General features: G+C 53.3%; 2 protein-coding genes across 4 annotated transcripts in view; one reads left to right on the plus strand and one right to left on the minus strand.

The window, feature by feature from the left end:
* Positions 1-20,899, minus strand: part of KLHDC3 (kelch domain containing 3) — a 74,436-nt gene extending 53,537 nt beyond the window's left edge. Inside the window, exon 1 of one of the 2 annotated variants that reach the window (XM_073558976.1) lies at positions 20,765-20,899. The gene's annotated coding sequence lies outside the window, so the exon portion shown is untranslated. The remainder of the gene's footprint in view (positions 1-20,764) is intronic. The other variant, XM_073558977.1, reaches the window with a different exon arrangement.
* Positions 20,883-27,022, plus strand: part of MEA1 (male-enhanced antigen 1) — a 39,702-nt gene continuing 33,562 nt past the window's right edge. Inside the window, exon 1 of one of the 2 annotated variants that reach the window (XM_073558986.1) lies at positions 20,883-21,012. The gene's annotated coding sequence lies outside the window, so the exon portion shown is untranslated. The remainder of the gene's footprint in view (positions 21,013-27,022) is intronic. The other variant, XM_073558987.1, reaches the window with a different exon arrangement.

Here is a 27,022-nt window from a genome sequence, read left to right on the forward strand (position 1 = left end):
AAAATCCTGTATGACAATGCCCCCGCCCTTATCCGCTGGGCGTAGAACTATTTCGCGAGTGTTTGCCAGATTTCTCAGTGCCGTTTTCTCTAATCTAGTCAGGTTACCTTTTATATCATTTAAATTTTTCAAGGGTTTAAATTCCTTCAATACCAGATCCCCAAATACATTAATAAAATGCCCCATGTTCTCTGTAGGGAAAAAGTTTGATTTAGGTTTCACATCCACATGTAAATGAGCATCAGAAACCGGGGTCAACGTTTCTTTAGATACTTTCCCATTATCCTTTTTCAGCATTAAAAAATGTCTACGAAGTGTAAGCTTTCTTAAAAAAAAATTGAACATCCATAAATAACTTGAAACCACTAGGGTAGTGGGAGGGGCTAAAAGACCGAACCTTAGATAATACTCTTCAATTGGTTCAAGTTTATATGAAGACAAATTAAAAATATTTGTTCTTTTATCCCTCACCCTGGTATCACCGGTTACTTCCTTTTTAATTTTGTTGCCTTTCTTTCTTCTTCTCCCACCCCCCCCCGGTACCTCTGTAGGGGGACTTTCTTTTTTTTTGTTTTGCTCCAAAAAAATCTTCCAGATTGTTCTTTTACTTTACTTTTATGGGTGTGGCCACTGGTGAAAAAGGAACAATCCCTGCCGAATTGTTATAACTATTATCTGCCATAATAATTTGGTTATTATAAATTTTCTGATCAGTATCTGAAACTTTACAACCAATATTTGAACCAAAATTTATATTACTAACCACATCTTGAGAAGTAACCTGTGATGGGGTATCAACATGTATGGAGAGGTCTCACAGACCCTCCACTTCAACATTCCCAAAGTCTATAAGATCAGAGGGAGTACCCGGTATTTCCTCAGGTATAAACAAAGGAATACTAAAGGATGATGAACTCCTTCTCTTCTCATAAAACTTGGTTTTAAAATCTTCCAGATTTTTTTCCATATTCTGACTAATGGCTTGCTCATTTTTAGGGACACACCCCTTCATGGATTTACTATGTATATCTGGTGTAGGTATAACTGGACATCCCTCAACAGGGGTACTAATATTATTATCAATATTCTCCGTTTAGTTTTAAGACTACAATCCCCCTCATTTTTACTCTTATTACTTAAAACAATATCCACTGGTGTTCTATTAGTAGTAACAAAAGCTCTCTTGGTGTTCATACTATTATGTCCAGCCTCAATTCTGCCCAATTTGCTCTCAAACTTAGAGGTCCAGGTAGCAGGAAAGCCATGATCACATTCCTTTACACTAGATTCCGAGCTACACACCGGTAAAGCTCTATTTCTCTTATTATAAAATTCTCTGTCCCTCATGAGTTTGTTGGTTTTATTCAAGATGGTATCATGCTCTAATTTCAGAATACTGGTTGAAATATTAGAATTGATTTTTTTATACAACGGATGTGATTTAAAAAAACTCAATTTAGCAGAAATATTCTCTACACATTCTGTGGCTCTATCACTCAAAGCCAGTCTCTCATTAAACAACTTAACAAATTGTGCATACTGTCAGAAAGTAGTGAATGCCAGATCATTAGGGAAAGGAGACTCATGGCTAATCCTTAATCGCTTTCGACAAATATTTTCATCCAGGTAGATCCCTAGAAACCTAGCATCAATGCTACTATGCAACTCTTCTCGTATTGATCTATCCAGATCATGAAACAAATTCTTCATCTTAGCGGTCTCTTCAATAGAAAAAACTTGTTCAGTGTCATTAACATTCACAGTAGGTAAAGTGGTAGTATTACCAATCGCCTGTAGGATCAGTCTCTCTGGAGGAAAGTCTGAACTGATCATAGTCCATTTCACCATGGTGTATCTCCAAACACGGAAGCTTGATGGAAGATCGGATGCAGGTGAAGCTCTGCTGGTATGGAGCTTCCTGAGGTAAAACACAGGGGTTCCGTAAGAAATCCCCAGATCCAGTAAAAGATCTCTCCTCAGCGATCTCCTGGATTAACTATAAAGATAAAAGTACTCCCTCTGATCTTATAGACTTTGGGAATGTTGAAGTGGAGGGTCTGTGAGACCTCTCCATACATGTTGATACACCATCACAGGTTACTTCTCAAGATGTGGTTAGTAATATAAATTTTGGTTCAAATATTGGTTGTAAAGTTTCAGTTTCAGATACTGATCAGAAAATTTATAATAACCAAATCATTATGGTAGATAATAGTGGTAAATTCGGCAGGGATTGTTCCTTTTCTACCAGTGGCCACACCCATAAAAGTAAAGAAAAAGAACAATCTGGAAGATTTTTTTGGAGCAAAACCAAAAAAAAGAAAGCCCCCTACAGAGGTACCTGGGGGGAGGGGGAAGAAAGAAAGGCAACAAAAATAAGAAAGAAGTAACCAGCGATACCAGGGTGAGGGATAAAAGTACAAATATTTTAATTTGTATTCATATAAATTTGAACCAATTGAAGAGAAACCACCATGGTTACTTACCGGTAGCCGGTTTTTCCGGAACCCATGACAGCACCACCTGAGAGAAGGATCCGCCCCACCAGGACAGGAACCTACTGAGACATAAGGGGCGGCACCTCTCCCCCGCTTCAGTTGGGTTACAGAGCACTGAGAGGACTTCCCGGTTAGTTACATGTTTAATCCAACACCACAACACTCAAAAAACACCCTACTAATTGTGCACACCCATATGGTGAAAAGGGGGGGATATACGGGTGCTGTCATGGGTTCCGGAAAAACCGGCTACCGGTAAGTAACCATGGTGGTTTTCCCTTCACCCATGACAGCACCACCTGAGAGATTTTTGGAGATTCAAAACACCTTAGGGAGGGACCACCGCTTGCAGCACCCTTCTACCGAAGGTTAAGTCAGCAGAGGAGGATAGATTCAACCTACAGTGCTTAAAGAAGGTTGAAGGTGAGGCCCAGGTAGCGGCCTTACAAATCTGTTCAATCGATACCTCTGCTTTTTCAGCCCAGGAGGTCGCCACGGCTCTGGTGGAATGAGCCTTGATGCCATCAGGAATCAGGATACCACTAGCTGTGTAGGCTACACTAATGGCCTCCCTAATCCATCTAGCAATAGTCCCTTTTGAAACCCCATAGCCTTTCCTGGCACCCTGAAAAACTACGAATAGGGACTGGGACCTCCTCCACTGGCTAGTCATAGATATGTATTCTACGAGAGCTCTCTTAACATCCAGACTATGGAATTTTTCCTCCCCCAGATTTTTTGGGTTCTCGCAGAAAGATGGAAGGACAATTTCCTGGCCCCGATGGAAATCTGATGCTACTTTGATAAGCGGGGTCTGTTCTTAACACTACCCTATCCTGAAAAACTTGCGTATAAGGTGGATTTACTGAGAGAGCCTGTAAATCGCTTATCCTGCGGGCTGACGTGAGGGCCACTAACAGGATCGTTTTTAGGGTCAGAAACTTTAGGGGTAGCTGATGTAATGGCTCATACGGATCTTTTGTAAGGGCTTCTAGCACTAGGTTTAAATCCCAGGGGGCTATCCGGGGTATTGGGATAGGCCTAGCACTATGGCAGGATTTAATAAATCTGGATACCCACCTATTTGATGCCAATTTGCAGTTGTAGAGCGCCCCTAGTGCAGACACCTGAACTTTAAGTGTGTTCACTGCTAACCCCATCTGCAACCCCGATTTTAAGAACTCCAGGATGGCAATAATCGGGGGTTCTCTTCCTAACAGCCTACCTAAGAACTGCAGGAACTTATTCCATGTTCTGCCGTAGATGTTAGTCGTCACTGGTTTCCTACTCTTTAGCAGGGTGGCCACCAACCCGGTGGAGAACCCTCTATCCGTTAAAAGCGACCTTTCAAATTCTACGCCGCCAGATGGAATCCTTTGACCTGAGCGTGGAATATTGGACCTTGAGCTAGTAGGTCCGGGATTTCTGGCAGAACCCATGGATCGGAGAGGGACATCCTTCGTAGCAGAGCAAACCAGGTCCTTTTTGGCCAAAATGGAGCTATTAGAATCACCCTGGCTTGATCGTTTCTGATTTTTCTGACAACTGTTGGGATCAGAGCCACTGGGGGGGAACGCATAAGCCAGCCTGAAGTTCCACTGGATGTGCAACGAGTCCACTGCCCATGGTTTTTCTTTCGGGTTTAGAGAGCAGAACCTTTCTGTTTACCTGTTGTGTTGTTTGTTGGCAAAGAGGTCTATCACCGCTTTTCCCCAAAGCGGAGTTATTTTTGAAAAAAGGACCGGTTTAGCGCCCATTCCCCCTGCTTCAGGGTATTGCGTCTCAGGAAGTCTGACTCTATGTTTTCTGCCCTTTTTATATGTAAGGCTGTCAAGGAGTGTAGGTGTTCCTCTGCTCTGCTCAGAATGTCTCTCGCCGCTTCCATTAAGGAGTGTGATCTTGTCCCTCCTTGGTGGTTGATGTATGCCACCGCTACCTTGTTGTCTGACATGATGCGTACATTTCGACCCTGGAGTAGCGGAATAAAGTGACTTAGGGCCTTGCTCACTGCCCACAGTTCTCTCAGGTTGGAGGATGCTTCCTTTTCTTGACGCGTCCAGGAACCTTGACCTATGATGCCCCTTAGGTGTGCCCCCCACCCCGAGGAGCTTGCATCTATTAAGATTATATCTGATGTCTGTCTGTCCCACGGTATTCCCAAGGTCAGATTTGTCTCGTCCAGCCACCAGTTGAGAGAGTCTCTGGCTTTTAAGGAAAGCTCCAGCTTTCCTTCTAAACGCCCTCTTAGCGATCTTTGTGCTGTATCTCCCACTGGAGTTGCCGGGTGTGAAACTGAGCCCACCTGACCGCCGGAATACAGGATGTTAGGGTACCTAGCAGGGACATTGCTCTTCTTAATGTCATACGTGGTTGGTTTTGGCCCGTCAAGGCCAGATTTTGCACCTTTCCTATTTTGGACTCTGGGAGCAGACACTCTTGCCTTGCTGAGTCTAGTATAAATCCTAGGAAGGTCTGTTTTTTTAGGGGTTGCAATTTTGATTTTTTGAAATTGACTATCCACCCTAATTCCTGCAAGGTGTTGATCACCTGGGTCAATTGCGCTGTACAGTGGTCCTCTGAGCTGCCCACTATGAGAAAATCATCCAGGTATGGTATTATGACCGTGTCGTGAATCCGGAGAAAGGCTGTCACTTCCGCTATGACCTTGGTGAAAACTCTCGGGGCTATAGATATGCCAAACGGAAGAGCCCTGAACTGAAAGTGCCTTAGTGTGCCTTGAATATAAAGTGTTACCCTCAAGTATTTCTGGTAATCTGGGTGGATAGGGATGTGATAATACGCATCCTTTAAATCAGCCATGAAGCAATCTTGTTGTAGCAGCTTCACCGCCGTAGTTACTGATTCAATCTTGAAGGTCGAGTTCCTTATGCATAGATTGAGCCGTTTGAGATTTATGATTGTCCTGAATGTTTGATCGGGTTTTTTTTTTTTTATCAGAAAAAGGGGTGAATAGAACCCCTTTCCTTCCTGTATGCGTGGTACCTCGGAGAGTACCCGCTTGTCTATAAGGCTCAGGATCTCTGTTTCTAAGGCCACCTGCTCTTCGGTCACCTTCCTGATGGGTGTGATGACGACCACCGGTTTTGGCCGATGAATAAAGGGAATTTTCAGGCCTTCTGTTGTTAGGATGGTTAGGATCCAGGCGTTGGAGGAGATCTTCTCCCAAGCTTGGAAAAAGAGTGCCAATCTCCCCCCCCCCCCCCCCACTGGAATACTGGCATCACTGTGGCGACTTCTTTGAGGTGGAGGTGCCTCCACCAAACATAAACCCCGATTCTTTTTTTCTTTTATCCTCCCATCTTCTCCTGTCAGCGGGAGGACGCCCCCTATTGAATCGCCCCCTCCGAAAGGGCTGTCTCCTCTGATCCATAGGGAATCTGGGGAAGCCTTTTTTCTTATCGCCTGCTTTCTCCATTATATCGTCCAAGTTCTTGCCGAACAAGAATCGACCATCGCAGGGGAGAGAGCATAATTTGGCCTTGGACTGAAGGTCACCCGGACAGCCCTTAAGCCATAACGCGCGTCTTGCAGCATTTGATAGTGACGCTGCCCTGGCTGTCATCTGCATAGAGTCCGCCGAGGTATCGGCCAAAAAAGCTGCTGCCCCGTGCAAGAGATACATCTCCGATAAGATTTTCTCTCTTGGGACCCTTGAAGCCAGCTTTTCTTCTAACTGCTGCAGCCAGATCATGAGGGAGCGTGCCGTGCAAGTGCCCGCTATCGCCGGCTTTAGTCCTCCTGCTGTTGCTTCCCATGCGTGCCTCAAATATGAGTCCGCCTTCTTGTCTAGCGGGTCTCTAAGAACCCCTGCGTCTTCCAAGGGCAGGGCCGACCTTTTGGAGGACCTGGACACTGCTGCATCTATTTTGGGGATTTTGTCCCATATCTCCGCATCCTTATGATCAAAGAGATATCGTCTCTTAGAGGTGGATGGAAGGGCCCCCGATTTTTCAGGCTTTTTCCACTCTCTCTCAATAAGTGCCTGGATTTTCTCGTTTACTGGAAAGGTTCGTTTTTTCCTCTCCTGAAGCCCCCCAAACATAACATCCTCTAGGGTTTTAGCCGCCTTTTCTTCCTGTAGGCCCATTGTATTTCTAATGGCCTTTAGGAGGGCGTCTGTGTCTTCTACGGGGAAACATGGTTTACCCCCCATGTCGCTGTCTGAGGAGGAGGATTTTTCCGCCTGAGATGACATTGACGCGGAATCCGAGGGGGAACTAGGGGGATCCTTCCTGTTTTTTTTCCCTTTTTTCAATAGGGACTTAATTGAGCCTTCCATTTCTGACCTTAGGGCAGATATCAGATTGGCTGCGAAACTAGGCGCTTCCTCCGCCATAGTCCGCTGAATGCACGCAGCACAGAGATCTTTTTGCCAATCTCTTGCTAGGGGAGATTTACATATAGCACAATCCCTATTGTTCTTCTTGCTTCCCGCTTTTCTGGGCCTTTCCTACAGGGTGAAGCATACAACAGAAGCCCCTATTAACATAATGCTAACATTCACGAAGATCACTCACCACCTGAAATCAAGGGTACCGGACTCGGAGGCTGCGTCGGGGAACGTGACCTGCGCTCTTTGGATCTTGAGGAGTCCCCCGACCTGCGGCTGGGGCGACTGCTGCTGGAATGGCTTCCATGCTTTCTGCCAGAGGGCTGAGAGGGAGGCAGGGACGCTGAACGTTCCTGCTCTGACTCCATGTTGCACCGCCCGTTTGCTGCCGCCTCCTCTTTTTAAATAACGCGCCTCCGCTCAGGTGAGCGTGTCTCTCCCCTCCCCCCTGCGACCGCCGGCCGACCGCTTCAGAAAGCCGGCCTGCGTCGCACCCGGCGCCATGATACCGTCGCCCTTCTCTGACGTCAGCCGGCGCACCCAGCATGCAACGCACCGGTGACGTCAGCGGCCGGAAGAAGCCTGCGTCTCTCCCCTCCTATGGGGATCGAGATGCTGCGTGCGCAAGGGGAGGGCGGTGCGGTGGGGGCTACCCGCAGACCCCGGGGATCCCACCGACGACCGCACAAACCCGGAACCCCGGGATGGGTCTGGGTTCATCATCTTTTCTTTGCCCATGACAGGTACCGCCGACAGTGGGGTTCCTTCCAGGACAGGAACCCAACTGAAGCGGGGGGAGAGGTGCCGCCCCTTATGTCTCAGTAGGTTCCTGTCCTGGCGGGGCGGATCCCTCTCTCAAGTGGTGCTGTCATGGGTGAAGGGAAAAGTATTATCTAAGGTTCGGTCTTTTAGCCCCTCCCACTACCCTAGTGGTTTCAATTTATTTATGGATGTTCAATTTTTTTTTTTTAAGAAAGCTTACACTTCGTAGACATTTTTTAATGCTGAAAAAGGATAATGGGAAAGTATCTAAAGAAACGTTGACCCCGGTTTCTGATGCTCATTTACATGTGGATGTGAAACCTAAATCAAACTTTTTCCCTACAGAGAACATGGGGCATTTTATTAATGTATTTGGGGATCTGGTATTGAAGGAATTTAAATCCTTGAAAAATTTCAATGATATAAAAGGTAACCTGACTAGATTAGAGAAAACGGCACTGAGAAATCTGGCAAACACTCGCGAAATAGTTCTACGCCCAGCGGATAAGGGCGGGGGCATTGTCATACAGGATTTTAATATTTTCTGCCAAGAGGCGTTTAGAATGTTATCAGACTCCAATTTTTATTTGAAAGTAAAATCTTCTGGTACTAATATTCTAAAGGAGTATTTATCATTTATAAAAAATGCCAAGAAAGATGGTATCCTTGATGGGAAAGAGGGGAGGTTTTTAATGGTAAAAAACCCGAATATTCCTTTTTTTTATCTCCCCAAGATACATAAAGATCTTAGTAACCCCCCAGGCAGGCCCGAGATATCGAGCACTGGCTCTCCTTCTAGCGGATTGGCTGAATACACAGGTTCTGGGATGAAGGTCCATGTTTTTACACTGCCTAGCTTTTTAGGGTCTCGGCTGACTCTATGCAGCTTCTGCAGACTGTACAGTGGAAGGATTCGCATCTGTTTGTGACTCTCGATATGACAGCACTTTATTCTCAGAGCCGGCAGGGTGTAGCTCTGTCTTGTTTACTATTTGGAATCTGCTGATCGGCTTTCGGCCCCCAAAGAACTTTTATATATAAGGGTATTTCATTAATCATGAAAAATAACTTCTTTACCTTCTTGGTGCCTTTTATCACCAATTACCGGGTGTGGCTATGGGATCTAAAGCCGCACCAGCCACTGCTGATCTCGCTATGGGACGCTTTGAGAACATTTTTATAGAGAATTCTGTTTTTTTATAAGCGCTTTATTGATGACCTGACTTTAATTTGGGATAACCGGCACAATAACCTTGGTGTTTTTATTGATCGTCTTAATTCTAACAAATGGGGTTTTCACTTTTACTCCCCATGTTGGTGATACCGCCACTGATTTTTTTGGATTTAAATTTATTGAGTCCGGCAGTATTCACACTAAGACGTTTTTTAAGAAGGTGGACGCTAATAGCTTTTTACATTTTGAAAGCGGGCATTATTTTAAATGGGTTTTCAATATACCAGTAAATCAGTTTAAGAGAATTAGGAGGAATTATACTGAGGAGAAAAACTATTTGGAGCAGGCCGATTTGTAAAAAAAAGGTTTTATGCACAAAAGTATCCAAAAAAACTTATTGAAAATTCCCTCAGACATGTACAGACGGAGTGTGATCAGGAAGCGCTGCTTACAAAGAGAAAGAGCCGAGAGGATGGGACTCCTCGGTTAGTTTTCTAACTACATTTAATAAGTGCCACAAACAAATGAAAAATCTATTAAGGAGGAATTGGCACATCCTCCGCAGTGATCCCGTTTTGGGGAAGGTCTTGCCTGAGAACCCCAGGGTCACCTATAGGAGGGCTCCCACGATCAGAAATCTATTAGCCCCCAGTCGTCTGAAGGAAAAAACCCTGAATCCCTCTGTGAATATTAGAATAGCTAGTAATGTTGGAGTGATTCGGGGTGGGAAACTGAAATGCCGTTGTTGTAGAGGCATCACTCATAATATGCCCTCGTTCAGCTCCACCTCCACCAATGAATCCTTCCCCATACGTGAGCGATTGTCCTGCGAGTCGGACTTTGTCATTTATGTGATACAGTGCAGCTGCAATAAGCAGTATATAGGGCGGACAACACAGACATTAAGAGAGAGAATCAATGCACATCGCCACAATGTCAAAAAAGGCTTCATGAAGCCCGGCCTGTCCAGACACTGCGCCATCGCCTGTCCAGACACTGCGCCATCGCCTGTCCAGACACTGCGCCATCGCCTGTCCAGACACTGCGCCATCGCCTGTCCAGACACTGCGCCATCGCCTGTCCAGACACTGCGCCATCGCCTGTCCAGACACTGCGCCATCGCCTGTCCAGACACTGCGCCATCGCCTGTCCAGACACTGCGCCATCGCCTGTCCAGACACTGCGCCATCGCCTGTCCAGACACTGCGCCATCGCCTGTCCAGACACTGCGCCATCACACAGGGACGGGATTTCTACCTATTGACCGGGATGATTCTAATACCCCGGACAGATTCCGGGCTTTGTGTGGAAGAGAAATCTACTGGATTTATAGGTTGAATACCATAAATCCAAATGGCCTGAATGAGGTGGGCGATATTTTCGAGTGAGATTTCTTCTCAGAAGCGTTTATTTTTCTGTCACTCTGAAACGTTTTCCTGACTTCTTATGTTAGAGCTGTAAGTGGGAAAGCGGTCGGGTTCTTCCCGGTCTGGGTTTTCTGTGTATACAATAGTGCGCCTACAGCGCTACCAGTAAGGGGCTGAGTTTCGATCACATACATACTTTTAGCCCCACAACCTTATAGCTGTGATTCTGGGATGAGAAGTTGGTTTTCTCTTTTTGATCTGGTCCAGTTTGTGATTTATGGGGCGTTCTTGTGTCTTGTAATATCGGCTCGCTCTGTAATGAAGGCTTCTGTATTTGCATTTGGTTGCTCCACCCCACAGCGTCCTCTTTGTGAGCAGCGGGGTAATTAACCCCGATATGATATAAACCGTCAACCTCGGATTTGTCTTCATCCTTGTACATCCGACCTGAGGAAGAAGTCATGGACTGGACCTGGAAACGCGCTGTCTCTGTATGTACCATGAAATAAAGCATTGATATTGGAGCCTACTCCCAGAATCGGCTGGATCGCCTCCATTTCAGGGATGACGTATAGCAGCGCGGGAAGCAGGTGTTTATTTTTTTTCCCCTTTTGGGATCTCCTCTTTGATTGACAGATACAGGAATCGTTTGATTAAGTTAAAGGCTCCATCATTTCTGTCCAGACCTATTTCATCAGTTTTATTTTTTTAATTCTGTGGACGTATGGCTGAAAAGCGATGTCTGACAATCATTTGTTCATTTTCATGGATTTTTTAGTTATTACTTTTGTCAGATTCATGTTATTTCTGTGACCATTGTGGTTTTTTCTGTCATTAAACGAGGGGCACCAACAATTTTCACCGTGTGTATATTGTCTGCATCGTACACACTGGTGGTGACCAGATCATGTAGTGTTATGCGCAGACACAATCTACTATATTATTGTCAGGAAAATATGAATAATTCCTAGAATTCTTTGTACACTTCCAGTGCTCGTGCTGCCCCAACCCCATCGGGTTTTTGCAGTGTATCGCTGAGCTTCTCCCCATGCAGCGACCCTCCCGCTTTCTCCCTGGTGAAATGTCCACTCGCCCCTCACTTCGGGTAGACGAGCTTTGTGTGATGTCAGATCATGGTCTGCCGGGCTCAAGCAGGAAGATTTCCAGGCACAAGTTCCTTTGCTTATTTCAGATCGAATTTAATAACACACAATAAGCCGAGACAGGAAACCTATATTTTCGGGATCGGAATAATTAAAGCTACACGCAGCAGTGTTTCGCAGCTTGTGTGTCCACCAGAAAAAGAGAAAAGGGTTTATGTCTCGCAGTCATACATAGACATATGGTGTTTGGTCTTAAATGAAAGAGAAATTCACAAGCAAACATATGATTCCTCCGTCATCTGTCTGTGGGCCTCCCAGCACCAGATATGGTCCGCAGAGGATTTTTAATAACTTTCTAAAGGGGGCGTATCCAGCCCACCCTGTGAGGTCTGCAAGAAGTGGGGGGAGACCCATGGCTTTGGGCAAAGGTATAAAGCTCAGATGGTCAAACAAAGGGGGGGCATTTGCACAGAGAAGCAGCTAGCAGGAGCCTGCACTTATGTACCATTTTCCCTAGGGAAGATTCTCCACCCCGCATGCACACGTCAACACCAGAGGGAGAGAGAAGACCCCCTGAGCATCAGCCATGCCCCCCTTCTCCAACAATCCCCAGAGAGGGGACAGAGAGAGCGAAGACCCCCGGAGTATCAGCCGTGCCCCCCCCTCCTACAATCCCCAAAGAGAGAGAGAGAGAAGACCCCCGGAGTATCAGCCGTGCCCCCCCCCTCCTACAATCCAGAGAGAGAGAGAGAGAGAGAGAGAGAGAGAGAGAGAGAGAGAGAGAGAGAGAGAGAAGACCCCAGGAGCATCAGCCGTGCCCCCCTTCTCCAACAATCCCCAGAGAGGGGACAAAGAGAGAAGACCCCCGGAGCTTCAGACGTGCCCCCCCCCCTACAATCCCCAGAGAGAAGACCCGCGGAGCATCAGCCGTGCCCCCCTTCTCCAACAATCCCCAGAGAGGGGACAAAGAGAGAAGACCCCCAGAGCTTCAGCCGTGCCCCCCCTCCTACAATCCCCAGAGAGAAGACCCCCGGAGTATCAGCCGTGCCCCCCCCCTCCTACAATCCCCAAAGAGAGAGAGAGAGAAGACCCCCGGAGTATCAGCCGTGCCCCCCCCTACAACAATCCCCAGAGAGAGAGAGAAGACCCCCGGAGTATCAGCCGTGCCCCCCCCTACAACAATCCCCAAAGAGAGAGAGAGAGAAGACCCCCGGAGTATCAGCCGTGCCCCCCCCCCCCTCCTACAATCCCGAGAGAGAGAGAGAGAGAGAGAGAGAGAGAGAGAGAGAGAGAGAGAGAGAGAGAGAGAGAGAGAGAGAGAGAGAGAGAGAGAGAGAGAAGACCCCAGGAGCATCAGCCGTGCCCCCCTTCTCCAACAATCCCAAGAGAGGGGACAAAGAGAGAAGACCCCCGGAGCTTCAGACGTGCCCCCCCCTCCTACAATCCCCAGAGAGAAGACCCGCGGAGCATCAGCCGTGCCCCCCTTCTCCAACAATCCCCAGAGAGGGGACAAAGAGAGAAGACCCCCAGAGCTTCAGCCGTGCCCCCCCTCCTACAATCCCCAGAGAGAAGACCCCCGGAGTATCAGCCGTGCCCCCCCCCTCCTACAATCCCCAAAGAGAGAGAGAGAGAGAAGACCCCCGGAGTATCAGCCGTGCCCCCCCCCTCCTCCAATCCCCAAAGAGAGAGAGAGAGAGAAGACCCCAGGAGCATCAGCCGTGCCCCCCTTCTCCAACAATCCCCAGAGAGGGGACAGAGAGAGCGAAGACCCTCGGAGCATCAGCCGTGCCCCCCCTCCTACAATCCCCAGAGAGAGAGAGAGAGAGAGAGAGAGAGAGAAGACCCCAGGAGCATCAGCCGTGCCCCCCTTCTCCAACAATCCCCAGAGAGGGGACAAAGAGAGAAGACCCCCGGAGCTTCAGACGTGCCCCCCCTCATACAATCCCCAGAGAGAAGACCCCCGGAGTATCAGCCGTGCCCCCCCCTCCTACAATCCCCAAAGAGAGAAGACCCCCGGAGTATCAGCCGTGCCCCCCCCCTCCTACAATCCCCAAAGAGAGAAGACCCCCGGAGTATCAGCCGTGCCCCCCCCTCCTACAATCCCGAGAGAGAGTGAGAGTGAGAAGACCCCAGGAGCATCAGCCGTGCCCCCCTACTCCAACAATCCCCAGGGAGGGGACAGAGAGAGCGAAGACCCTCGGAGCATCAGCCATGCCCCCCCTCCTACAATACCCAGAGAGGGGACAGAGAGAGAGAAGACCCCCGGAGCATCAGCCGTGCCCCCCTTCTCCAACAATCCCCAGAGAGAGGACAAAGAGAGAAGACCCCCGGAGCTTCAGCCGTGCCCCCCCTCCTACAATCCCCAGTGAGAGAGAGAGAAGACCCCCGGAGCATCAGTCGTGCCCCCCCTCCAACAATCCCCAGAGAGAGAGAGAGAAGACCCCCGGAGCATCAGCCGTGCCCCCCCCCTCCAACAATCCCCAGAGAGAGAGAAGACCCCCGGAGCATCAGCCGTGCCCCCCCCCCCCCAACAATCCCCAGAGAGGGGACAGAGAGAGAAGACCCCCGGAGCATCAGCCGTGCCCCCCCCCCTACAATCCCCAGAGAGAGAGAAGACCCCCGGAGCATCTGCCGTGCCCACCCCTCCAACAATCCCCAGAGAGAGAGAGAGAAGACCCCCAGAGCATCAGCCGTGCCCCCCCCAACAATCCCGAGAGAGAGAGAGAAGACCCCCAGAGCATCAGCCGTGCCCCCCCCCAACAATCCCGAGAGAGAGAGAAGAACCCGGAGCATCAGCCGTGCCCCCCCTCCAACGAGAGAGAGAGAGAACGAACCCCCGGAGAATCAGCCGTGCCCCCCCTCCAACAATCCCCAGAGAGGGGACGGAGAGAGAGAAGACCCCCGGAGCATCAGCCGTGCCCCCCTTCTCCAACAATCCCCAGAGAGGGGACAGAGAGAGAGAGAAGACCCCCGGAGCATCAGCCGTGCCCCCCCCCCAACAATCCCCAGAGAGAGAGAAGACCCCCGGAGCATCATCCGTTCCCCCCCCTCCAACAATCCCCAGAGAGAGAGAGAGAAGACCCCCAGAGTGTCAGCAGTGCTCCCCCCTCCAACAATCCCCAGAGAGGGGACAGAGAGAGAGAAGACCCCCGGAGCATCAGCCGTGCCCCCCCCTACAATCCCCAGAGAGAGAGAAGACCCCCGGAGCATCTGCCGTGCCCACCCCTCCAACAATCCCCAGAGAGAGAGAGAGAAGACCCCCAGAGCATCAGCCGTGCCCCCCCCAACAATCCCGAGAGAGAGAGAGAAGACCCCCAGAGCATCAGCCGTGCCCCCCCCCCCCAACAATCCCGAGAGAGAGAGAAGAACCCGGAGCATCAGCCGTGCCCCCCCTCCAACGAGAGAGAGAGAGAACGAACCCCCGGAGAATCAGCCGTGCCCCCCCTCCAACAATCCCCAGAGAGGGGACGGAGAGAGAGAAGACCCCCGGAGCATCAGCCGTGCCCCCCTTCTCCAACAATCCCCAGAGAGGGGACAGAGAGAGAGAGAAGACCCCCGGAGCATCAGCCGTGCCCCCCCCCCCAACAATCCCCAGAGAGAGAGAAGACCCCCGGAGCATCATCCGTTCCCCCCCCTCCAACAATCCCCTGAGAGAGAGAAGACCCCCGGAGCATCATCCGTTCCCCCCCCTCCAACAATCCCCAGAGAGAGAGAGAGAGAAGACCCCCAGAGTGTCAGCAGTGCTCCCCCCTCCAACAATCCCCAGAGAGAGAGAAGACCCCCAGAGTATCAGCAGTGCTCCCCCTCCTACAATCCCGAGAGAGAGAGAGAGAGAGAGAGAAGACCCCCAGAGTATCAGCAGTGCCCCCCCCTCCAACAATCCCCAGAGAGAGAGAGAAGACCCCCAGAGTATCAGCAGTGCCCCCCCCTCCAACAATCCCCAGAGAGAGAGAGAAGACCCCCAGAGTATCAGCAGTGCTCCCCCCTCCAACAATCCCCAGAGAGAGAGAGAGAAGACCCCAGAGTATCAGCAGTGCTCCCCCCCCCCCCCAACAATCCCCAGAGAGAGAGAAGACCCCCGGAGCATCATCCGTTCCCCCCCCTCCAACAATCCCCAGAGAGAGAGAAGACCCCCGGAGCATCATCCGTTCCCCCCCTCCAACAATCCCCAGAGAGAGAGAGAGAAGACCCCCAGAGTGTCAGCAGTGCTCCCCCCTCCAACAATCCCCAGAGAGAGAGAAGACCCCCAGAGTATCAGCAGTGCTCCCCCTCCTACAATCCCCAGAGAGAGAGAGAGAGAGAAGACCCCCAGAGTATCAGCAGTGCCCCCCCTCCAACAATCCCCAGAGAGAGAGAGAAGACCCCCAGAGTATCAGCAGTGTCCCCCCTCCAACAATCCCCAGAGAGAGAAAGAAGACCCCCAGAGTATCAGCAGTGCCCCCCCCTCCAACAATCCCCAGAGAGAGAGAGAGAGAAGACCCCCAGAGTATCAGCAGTGCTCCCCCCTCCAACAATCCCCAGAGAGAGAGAGAAGACCCCCAGAGTATCAGCAGTGCTCCCCCCTCCAACAATCCCCAGAGAGAGAGAGAAGACCCCCAGAGTATCAGCAGTGCTCCCCCCTCCAACAATCCCCAGAGAGAGAGAGAGAAGACCCCCAGAGTATCAGCAGTGCCCCCCCTCCAACAATCCCCAGAGAGAGAGAGAGAGAAGACCCCCAGAGTATCAGCAGTGCTCCCCCCTCCAACAATCCCCAAGAGAGAGAGAGAGAGAAGACCCCCAGAGTATCAGCAGTGCTCCCCCCTCCAACAATCCCCAGAGAGAGAGAGAGAGAAGACCCCCGGAGCATCAGCCGTGCCCCCCCTCCAACAATCCCCAGAGAGAGAGAAGACCCCCGGAGTATCAGCAGTGCCCCCCCTCCAACAATCCCCAGAGAGAGAGAGAGAAGACCCCCAGGGTATCAGCCGTGCCCCCCCTCCAACAATCCCCAGAGAGAGAGAGAGAGAAGACCCCCGGAGCATCAGCCGTGCCCCCCCTCCAACAATCCCCAGAGAGAGAGAGAGAAGACCCCCGGAGCATCAGCCGTGCCCCCCCTCCAACAATCCCCAGAGAGAGAGAGAGAGAGAAGACCCCCGGAGCATCAGCAGTGCCCCCCCTCCAACAATCCCCAGAGAGAGAGAGAAGACCCCCACAATATCAGCAGTGCCCCCCCTCCAACAATCCCCAGAGAGAGAGAGAGAGAAGACCCCCGGAGCATCAGCCGTGCCCCCCCCCTCCAACAATCCCCAGAGAGAGAGAGAGAAGACCCCCAGAGTATCAGCAGTGCCCCCCCTCCAACAATCCCCAGAGAGAGAGAGAGAAGACCCCCGGAGCATCAGCAGTGCCCCCCCTCCAACAATCCCCATAGAGAGAGAGAAGACCCCCGGAGCATCAGCAGTGCCCCCCCTCCAACAATCCCCAGAGAGAGAGAGAGAGAAGACCCCCGGAGCATCAGCCGTGCCCCCCCTCCAACAATCCGCAGAGAGAGAGAGAGAGAAGACCCCCGGAGCATCAGCCGTGCCCCCCCTCCAACAATCTCCAGAGAGGGGACAGAGAGAGAGAGAAGACCCCCGGAGTATCAGCAGTGCCCCCCCCTCCAACAATCCCCAGAGAGAGAGAGAGAAGACCCCCGGAGCATCAGCAGTGCCCCCCCTCCAACAATCCCCAGAGAGAGAGAGAGAGAGAGAGAAGACCCCCGGAGCATCAGCAGTGCCCCCCCTCCAACAATCCCCAGAGAGAGAGAGAAGACCCCCAGAGTATCAGCAGTGCCCCCCCTCCAACAATCCCCAGAGAGAGAGAGAGAGAAGACCCCCAGATTATCAGCCGTGCCCCCCCCCCCCCCAACAATCCCCAGAGAGAGAGAGAGAAGACCCCCGGAGCATCAGCAGTGCCCCCCCCCTCCAACAATCCCCAGAGAGAGAGAGAAGACCCCCAGAGTATCAGCAGTGCCCCCCCTCCAACAATCCCCAGAGAGAGAGAGAGAGAAGACCCCCGGAGTATCAGCAGTGCCCCCCCTCCAACAATCCCCAGAGAGAGAGAGAGAAGACCCCCAGAGTATCAGCCGTGCCCCCCCTCCAAAAATCCCCAGAGAGAGAGAAGACCCCCGGAGCATCAGCAGTGCCCCCCCCCCCCAACAATCCCCAGAGAGAGAGAGAGAAGACTCCCGGAGTATCAGCAGTGCTCCCCCCTCCAACAATCCCCAGAGAGAGAGAGAGAAGACCCCCGGAGCATCAGCCGTGCCCCCCCTCCAACAATCCCCAGAGAGGGGACAGAGAGAGAGAGAAGACCCCCGGAGTATCAGCAGTGCCCCCCCCTCCAACAATCCCCAGAGAGAGAGAGAGAGAAGACCCCCGGAGCATCAGCCGTGCCCCCCCTCCAACAATCCCCAGAGAGAGAGAGAGAGAGAAGACCCACGGAGCATCAGCAGTGCCCCCCCTCCAACAATCCCCAGAGAGAGAGAGAGAGAAGACCCCCACAATATCAGCAGTGCCCCCCCTCCAACAATCCCCAGAGAGAGAGAGAAGACCCCCGGAGCATCAGCCGTGCCCCCCCCTCCAACAATCCCCAGAGAGAGAGAGAGAGAAGACCCCCAGAGTATCAGCAGTGCCCCCCCTCCAACAATCCCCAGAGAGAGAGAGAAGACCCCCGGAGCATCAGCAGTGCCCCCCCTCCAACAATCCCCATAGAGAGAGAGAAGACCCCCGGAGCATCAGCAGTGCCCCCCCTCCAACAATCCCCAGAGAGAGAGAGAGGAGACCCCCGGAGCATCAGCCGTGCCCCCCCTCCAACAATCCGCAGAGAGAGAGAGAGAGAAGACCCCCGGAGCATCAGCCGTGCCCCCCCTCCAACAATCTCCAGAGAGGGGACAGAGAGAGAGAAGACCCCCGGAGTATCAGCAGTGCCCCCCCCTCCAACAATCCCCAGAGAGAGAGATAGAGAAGACCCCCAGAGTATCAGCCGTTCCCCCCCTCCAACAATCCCCAGAGAGAGAGAGAGAGAAGACCCCCGGAGCATCAGCAGTGCCCCCCCTCCAACAATCCCCAGAGAGAGAGAGAGAGAAGACCCCCGGAGCATCAGCAGTGCCCCCCCCCCTCCAACAATCCCCAGAGAGAGAGAGAAGACCCCCAGAGTATCAGCAGTGCCCCCCCTCCAACAATCCCCAGAGAGAGAGAGAAGACCCCCAGATTATCAGCCGTGCCCCCCCCCCAACAATCCCCAGAGAGAGAGAGAGAGAGAAGACCCCCGGAGCATCAGCAGTGCCCCCCCCTCCAACAATCCCCAGAGAGAGAGAGAAGACCCCCAGAGTATCAGCAGTGCCCCCCCTCCAACAATCCCCAGAGAGAGAGAGAGAGAAGACCCCCGGAGTATCAGCAGTGCTCCCCCCTCCAACAATCCCCAGAGAGAGAGAGAGAAGACCCCCGGAGCATCAGCCGTGCCCCCCCTCCAACAATCCCCAGAGAGGGGACAGAGAGAGAGAGAAGACCCCCGGAGTATCAGCAGTGCCCCCCCCCTCCAACAATCCCCAGAGAGAGAGATAGAGAAGACCCCCAGAGTATCAGCCGTGCCCCCCCTCCAACAATCCCCAGAGAGAGAGAGAGAAGACCCCCGGAGCATCAGCAGTGCCCCCCCTCCAACAATCCCCAGAGAGAGAGAGAGAGAGAAGACCCCCGGAGCATCAGCAGTGCCCCCCCCTCCAACAATCCCCAGAGAGAGAGAGAGAGAAGACCCCCGGAGCATCAGCAGTGCCCCCCCTCCAACAATCCCCAGAGAGAGAGAGAAGACCCCCAGAGTATCAGCAGTGCCCCCCCTCCAACAATCCCCAGAGAGAGAGAGAGAGAGAGAAGACCCCCAGATTATCAGCCGTGCCCCCCCCCCCCCAACAATCCCCAGAGAGAGAGAGAAGACCCCCGGAGCATCAGCAGTGCCCCCCCCCCTCCAACAATCCCCAGAGAGAGAGAGAGAAGACCCCCAGAGTATCAGCAGTGCCCCCCCTCCAACAATCCCCAGAGAGAGAGAGAGAGAGAGAAGACCCCCGGAGCATCAGCAGTGCCCCCCCTCCAACAATCCCCAGAGAGAGAGAGAGAGAGAGAAGTCCCCCAGAGTATCAGCAGTGCCCCCCCCCCTCCAACAATCCCGAGAGAGAGAGAAGACCCCCGGAGTATCAGCAGTGCTCCCCCCTTCAACAATCCCCAGAGAGAGAGAAGACCCCCAGAGTATCAGCAGTGCCCCCCCTCCAACAATCCCCAGAGAGAGAGAGAGAGAAGACCCCCAGAGTATCAGCCGTGCCCCCCCTCCAACAATCCCCAGAGAGAGAGAGAGAAGACCCCCGGAGTATCAGCAGTGCCCCCCCTCCAACAATCCCCAGAGAGAGAGAGAGAAGACCCCCGGAGTATCAGCAGTGCCCCCCCTCCAACAATCCCCAGAGAGAGAGAGAGAAGACCCCCAGAGTATCAGCAGTGCCCCCCCTCCAACAATCCCCAGAGAGAGAGAGAGAAGACCCCCGGAGTATCAGCAGTGCCCCCCCACCAACAATCCCCAGAGAGAGAGAGAGAAGACCCCCAGAGTATCAGCCGTGCCCACCCTCCAACAATCCCCAGAGAGAGAGAGAGAAGACCCCCGGAGTATCAGCAGTGCCCCCCCCCCCTCCAACAATCCCCAGAGAGAGAGAGAGAGAGAGAGAAGACCCCCGGAGCATCAGCAGTGCCCCCCCCTCCAACAATCCCCAGAGAGAGAGAGAGAAGACCCCCGGAGCATCAGCCGTGCCCCCCCTCCAACAATCCCCAGAGAGAGAGAAGACCCCCGGAGCATCAGCAGTGCCCCCCCTCCAACAATCCCCAGAGAGAGAGAGAGAAGACCCCCGGAGCATCAGCAGTGCCCCCCCTCCAACAATCCCCAGAGAGAGAGAGAGAGAGAAGACCCCCGGAGCATCAGCAGTGCCCCCCCTCCAACAATCCCCAGAGAGAGAGAGAGAGAAGACGACCCCCGGAGTATCAGCAGTGCCCCCCCTCCAACAATCCCCAGAGAGAGAGAGAGAGAAGACCCCCGGAGCATCAGCAGTGCCCCCCCCTCCAACAATCCCCAGAGAGAGAGAGAAGACCCCCGGAGCATCAGCAGTGCCCCCCCTCCAACAATCCCCAGAGAGAGAGAGAGAGAAGACCCCCGGAGTATCAGCAGTGCCCCCCCTCCAACAATCCCCAGAGAGAGAGAGAGAAGACCCCCGGAGTATCAGCAGTGCCCCCCCCCCCTCCAACAATCCCCAGAGAGAGAGAGAGAGAGAAGACCCCCGGAGCATCAGCAGTGCCCCCCCCCCCTCCAACAATCCCCAGAGAGAGAGAGAGAGAAGACCCCCGGAGTATCAGCAGTGCCCCCCTCCTCCCTATCTCTATAGCTAGAAGGCGTCGTTAGTTGGTTGCTGGACACCGACCGGCCGCACACATCTCCCTCTCACTGACCGGACCGGTCCCTGAACCCACCTGACCTCTCTAGGAGAGCACGAGCCTGTGCACAGAACTGTTTCACCTCCACTTCCGCCACACTCTGCCGGAAGTGACGCTCAGAAAAGCCACACTCTGCCGGAAGTGATCCTACACAAAAGACACACTCTGCCGGAAGTCATCCTATGGAAAAGACACACTCTGCCGGAAGTGACCCTAAACAAAACAGACACTCTGCCGGAAGTGAATGAGGTATCTGTTGTGTCTGGTGCTTTCACACAACTCAGGTAGTCGAGGTTCAGTGTTACTTGTATCTCTGAACTGATCCTCCTGTCTCTGCCCCCTATAGACCTCCCCGTTTGCACTGACCCTCCTGTCTCTGCCCCCTATAGATCTCCCCGTCTCTGCACTGACCCTCCTGTCTCTGCCCCCTATAGATCTCCCCGTCTCTGCACTGACCCTCCTGTCTCTGCCCCCTATAGACCTCGCCGTCTCTGCACTGACCCTCCTGTCTCTGCCCCCTATAGATCTCCCCGTCTCTGCACTGACCCTCCTGTCTCTGCCCCCTATAGACCTCGCCGTCTCTGCACTGACCCTCCTGTCTCTGCCCCCTATAGACCTCCCCGTCTCTGCACTGACCCTCCCGTCTGCCCCCTATAGACCTCCCCGTCTCTGCACTGACCCTCCTGTCTGCCCCTATAGACCTCCCCGTCTCTGCACTGACCCTCCTGTCTCTGCCCCCTATAGACCTCCCCGTCTCTGCACTGACCCTCCTGTCTCTGCCCCCTATAGACCTCGCCGTCTCTGCACTGACCCTCCTGTCTGCCCCTATAGACCTCCCCGTCTCTGCACTGACCCTCCTGTCTCTGCCCCCTATAGACCTCGCCGTCTCTGCACTGACCCTCCTGTCTCTGCCCCCTATAGACCTCCCCGTCTCTGCACTGACCCTCCTGTCTGCCCCTATAGACCTCCCCGTCTCTGCACTGACCCTCCTGTCTCTGCCCCCTATAGACCTCGCCGTCTCTGCACTGACCCTCCTGTCTCTGCCCCCTATAGACCTCCCCGTCTCTGCACTGACCCTCCCGTCTGCCCCCTATAGAACTCCCCGTCTCTGCACTGACCCTCCCGTCTGCCCCTATAGACCTCCCCGTCTCTGCACTGACCCTCCTGTCTCTGCCCCCTATAGACCTCCCCGTCTCTGCACTGACCCTCCTGTCTCTGCCCCCTATAGACCTCGCCGTCTCTGCACTGACCCTCCTGTCTCTGCCCCCTATAGACCTCCCCGTCTCTGCACTGACCCTCCCGTCTGCCCCCTATAGACCTCCCCGTCTCTGCACTGACCCTCCTGTCTCTGCCCCCTATAGACCTCGCCGTCTCTGCACTGACCCTCCTGTCTCTGCCCCCTATAGACCTCCCCGTCTCTGCACTGACCTTCCTGTCTCTGCCCCCTATAGACCTCCCCGTCTCTGCACTGACCCTCCTGTCTCTGCCCCCTATAGACCTCCCCGTCTCTGCACTGACCCTCCTGTCTCTGCCCCCTATAGACCTCCCCGTCTCTGCACTGACCCTCCCGTCTGCCCCCTATAGACCTCCCCGTCTCTGCACTGACCCTCCTGTCTCTGCCCCCTATAGACCTCGCCGTCTCTGCACTGACCCTCCTGTCTCTGCCCCCTATAGACCTCCCCGTCTCTGCACTGACCTTCCTGTCTCTGCCCCCTATAGACCTCCCCATCTCTGCACTGACCCTCCTGTCTCTGCCCCCTATAGACCTCCCCGTCTCTGCACTGACCCTCCTGTCTCTGCCCCCTATAGACCTCCCTGTCTCTGCACTGACCTTCCTGTCTCTGCCCCCTATAGACCTCCCCGTCTCTGCACTGACCCTCCTGTCTCTGCCCCCTATAGACCTCGCCGTCTCTGCACTGACCTTCCTGTCTCTGCCCCCTATAGACCTCCCCGTCTCTGCACTGACCTTCCTGTCTCTGCCCCCTATAGACCTTCCCGTCTCTGCCCTGACCCTTCTCTCTGCCCCTATAGACCTCCCCATCTCTGCACTGACCCTCCTGTCTCTGCCCCCTATAGACCTCCCCGTCTCTGCACTGACCCTCCTGTCTCTGCCCCCTATAGACCTCCCCGTCTCTGCACTGACCCTCCTGTCTCTGCCCCCTATAGACCTCGCCGTCTCTGCACTGACCTTCCTGTCTCTGCCCCCTATAGACCTCCCCGTCTCTGCACTGACCTTCCTGTCTCTGCCCCCTATAGACCTCCCCGTCTCTGCACTGACCCTCCTGTCTCTGCCCCCTATAGACCTCCCCGTCTCTGCACTGACCCTCCTGCATATGCCCCCTATAGACCTCCCCGTCTCTGCACAGACCCTCCCGTCTCTGCCCCCTATAGACCTCCCCGTCTCTGGACTGACCCTCCCGTCTCTGCCCCCTATAGACCTCCCCGTCTCTGGACTGACCCTCCCGTCTCTGCCCCCTATAGACCTCCCCGTCTCTGCACTGACCCTCCTGTCTCTGCCCCCTATAGACCTCCCCGTCTCTGCACTGACCCTCCCGTCTGCCCCCTATAGACCTCCCCGTCTCTGCACTGACCCTCCTTTCTCTGCCCCCTATAGACCTTCCCGTCTCTGCACTGACCCTCCCGTCTCTGCCCCTATAGAACTCCCCGTCTCTGCACTGACCCTCCCGTCTCTGCCCCCTATAGACCTCCCCATCTCTGCACTGACCCTCATGTATCTGTCCCCTATAGAACTCCCCATCTCTACACTGACCCTCCTGTCGTGCCCCCTATAGAACTCCCCGTCTCTGCACTGACCCTCCTGTCGTGCCCCCTATAGAACTCCCCATCTCTGCACTGACCCTCCTGTCGTGCTCCCTTTAGAACTCCCCGTCTCTGCACTGACCCTCCTGTCTCTGCCCCTATAGAACTCCCCGTCTCTGCACTGACCCTCCAGTCTCTTCCCCCTATAGACCTCCCCGTCTCTGCACTGACCCTCCAGTCTCTGCCCCCTATAGACCTCCCCGTCTCTGCACTGACCCTCCAGTCTCTGCCCCCTATAGACCTCCCCGTCTCTGCACTGACCCTCCAGTCTCTGCCCCCTATAGACCTCCCCGTCTCTGCACTGACCCTCCTGTCTTTGCCCCCATAGAAATCCCCGTCTCTGCACTGACCCTCCCGTCTCTGCCCCCTATAGACCTCCCTGTCTGTGCCCTGACCCTTCTTTCTCTGCCCCTATAGACCTCCCCGTCTCTGCCCTGCCCTTTCTGTCTCTGCCTCCTATAGAACTCCCCGTCTCTGCCCCTATAGAACTGTCTCTGACCTGACCCTCCTGTCTGCCCCCTATAGAACTCCCCGTCTCTTCCCTGACCCTCCTGTCTCTACCCCCTATAGAACTCCCCGTCTCTGCCCTAACCCTCCTGTCTCTGCCCCCTATAGAACTCCCCGTCTGTGCCCTGACCCTCCTGTCTCTGCCCCCTATAGGCCTCCCCGTGTCTGCACTGACCCTCCTGTCTCTGCCCCCTATAGAACTCCCTGTCTCTGCATTGACCCTCCTGTCTCTGCTCGGTTACTGCGTTACTGATTTATGCACTGACCCTTCTGTCTCTGCTCGGTTTATATGCTGCTGATTTCTGCACTGACCCTCCTGTCTCTGCTCGGTTTATATGCTGCTGATTTCTGCACTGACCCTCCTGTCTCTGCTCGGTTATTGTGCTGCTGATTTCTGCACTGACCCTTCTGTCTCTGCTCAGTTACTGTGCTGCTGATTTCTGCACTGACCCTCCTGTCTCTGCTCGGTTTATATGCTGCTGATTTCTGCACTGACCCTCCTGTCTCTGCTCGGTTACTGTGCTGCTGATTTCTCCACTGACCCTCCTGTCTCTGCTCGGTTATTGTGCTGCTGATTTCTGCACTGACCCTCCTGTCTCTGCTCGGTTACTGCGTTGCTGATTTATGCACTGACCCTCCTGTCTCTGCTCGGTTATTGTGCTGCTGATTTCTGCACTGACCCTTCTGTCTCTACTCTGTTGCTGTGTTGCTGATTTCTGCACTGACCCTCCTGTCTCTGCTCGGTTACTGTGCTGCTGATTTATGCACTGACCCTCCTGTATCTGCTCGGTTACTGTGCTGCTGATTTCTGCACTGACCCTCCTGTCTCTGCTCGGTTACTGTGCTGCTGATTTCTACACTGACCCTTCTGTCTCTGCTCTGTTACTGTGTTGCTGATTTCTGTAATTTCTGCACTGACCCTCCTGTCTCTGCTCAGTTACTGCGTTGCTGATTTCTGCACTGACCCTCCTGTCTCTGCTCGGTTACTGTGCTGCTGATTTCTGCACTGACCCTCCTGTCTCTGCTCGGTTACTGTGCTGCTGATTTCTGTAATTTCTGCACTGACCCGCCTGTCTCTGCTCGGTTACTGTACTGCTGATTTCTGCACTGACCCTCCTGTCTCTGCTCGGTTACTGTGCTGCTGATTTCTGTAATTTCTGCACTGACCCTCCTGTCTCTGCTCGGTTACTGTGCTGCTGATTTCTGCACTGACCCTCCTGTCTCTGCTCGGTTACTGCGTTGCTGATTTCTGCACTGACCCTTCTATCTCTGCTCGTTTAATGCGTTGCTGATTTCTGCACTGACCCTCCTGTCTCTGCTCGGTTACTGTGCTGCTGATTTCTGTACTGACCCTCCTGTCTCTGCTCGGTTACTGTGCTGCTGATTTCTGTACTGACCCTCCTGTCTCTGCTCGGTTACTGTGTTGCTGATTTCTGCACTGACCCTCCTGTCTCTGCTCGGTTACTGTGCTGCTGATTTCTGTAATTTCTGCACTGACCCGCCTGTCTCTGCTCGGTTACTGTGCTGCTGATTTCTGCACTGACCCTCCTGTCTCTGCTCGGTTACTGTGCTGCTGATTTCTGCACTGACCCTCCTGTCTCTGCTCGGTTACTGTGTTGCTGATTTCTGCACTGACCCTCCTGTCTCTGCTCGGTTACTGTGCTGCTGATTTCTGCACTGACCCTCCTGTCTCTGCTTGGTTACTGTGTTGCTGATTTCTGCACTGACCCTCCTGTCTCTGCTCGGTTACTGCGTTGCTGATTTCTGCACTGACCCTTCTGTCTCTGCTCGGTTACTGCGTTGCTGATTTCTGCACTGACCCTTCTGTCTCTGCTCGGTTACTGCGTTGCTGATTTCTGCACTGACCGTCCTGTCTCTGCTCGGTTACTGTGCTGCTGATTTCTGCACTGACCCTCCTGTCTCTGCTCGGTTGCTGTGCTGCTGATTTCTGTACTGACCCTCCTGTCTCTGCTCGGTTACTGCGTTGCTGATTTCTGCACTGACCCTTCTGTCTCTGCTCGTTTACTGCGTTGCTGATTTCTGCACTGACCCTCCTGTCTCTGGTCGGTTATTGTGCTGCTGATTTCTGTAATTTCTGCACTGACCCGCCTGTCTCTGCTCGGTTACTGTGTTGCTGATTTCTGCACTGACCCTCCTGTCTCTGCTCGGTTACTGCGTTGCTGATTTCTGCACTGACCCTCCTGTCTCTGCTCGGTTATTGTGCTGCTGATTTCTGTAATTTCTGCACTGACCCGCCTGTCTCTGTTCGGTTTCTGTGCTGCTGATTTCTGCACTGACCCTCCTGTCTCTGCTCGTTTAATGCGTTGCTGATTTCTGCACTGACCCTCCTGTCTCTGCTCGGTTACTGTGCTGCTGATTTCTGTAATTTCTGCACTGACCCTCCTGTCTCTGGTCGGTTACTGCGTTGCTGATTTCTGCACTGACCCTTCTGTCTCTGCTCGGTTACTGTGCTGCTGATTTCTGCACTGACCCTCCTGTCTCTACTCGGTTACTGTGCTGCTGATTTCTGTACTGACCCTCCTGTCTCTGCTCGGTTAGTGCGTTGCTGATTTCTGCACTGACCCTTCTGTCTCTGCTAGTTTACTGCGTTGCTGATTTCTGCACTGACCCTCCTGTCTCTGCTCGGTTACTGTGTTGCTGATTTCTGCACTGACCCTCCTGTCTCTGCTCGTTTACTGCTTTGCTGATTTCTGCTCTGACCCTCCTGTCTCTGCTCGGTTACTGTGCTGCTGATTTCTGTACTGACCCTCCTGTCTCTGCTCGGTTACTGTGCTGCTGATTTCTGTAATTTCTGTACTGACCCTCCTGTCTCTGCTTGGTTACTGTGTTGCTGATTTCTGTACTGACCCTCCTGTCTCTGCTCGGTTATTGTGCTGCTGATTTCTGCACTGACCCTCCTGTCTCTGCTCGGTTACTGTGCTGCTGATTTCTGTAATTTCTGCACTG

The sequence above is a fragment of the Dendrobates tinctorius genome, unplaced genomic scaffold, assembly GCF_039654945.1.
Source record: "Dendrobates tinctorius isolate UK_male_01 unplaced genomic scaffold, ASM3965494v1 ptg000264l, whole genome shotgun sequence".
In the NCBI taxonomy this organism is placed as follows: Eukaryota; Metazoa; Chordata; class Amphibia; order Anura; family Dendrobatidae; genus Dendrobates; species Dendrobates tinctorius.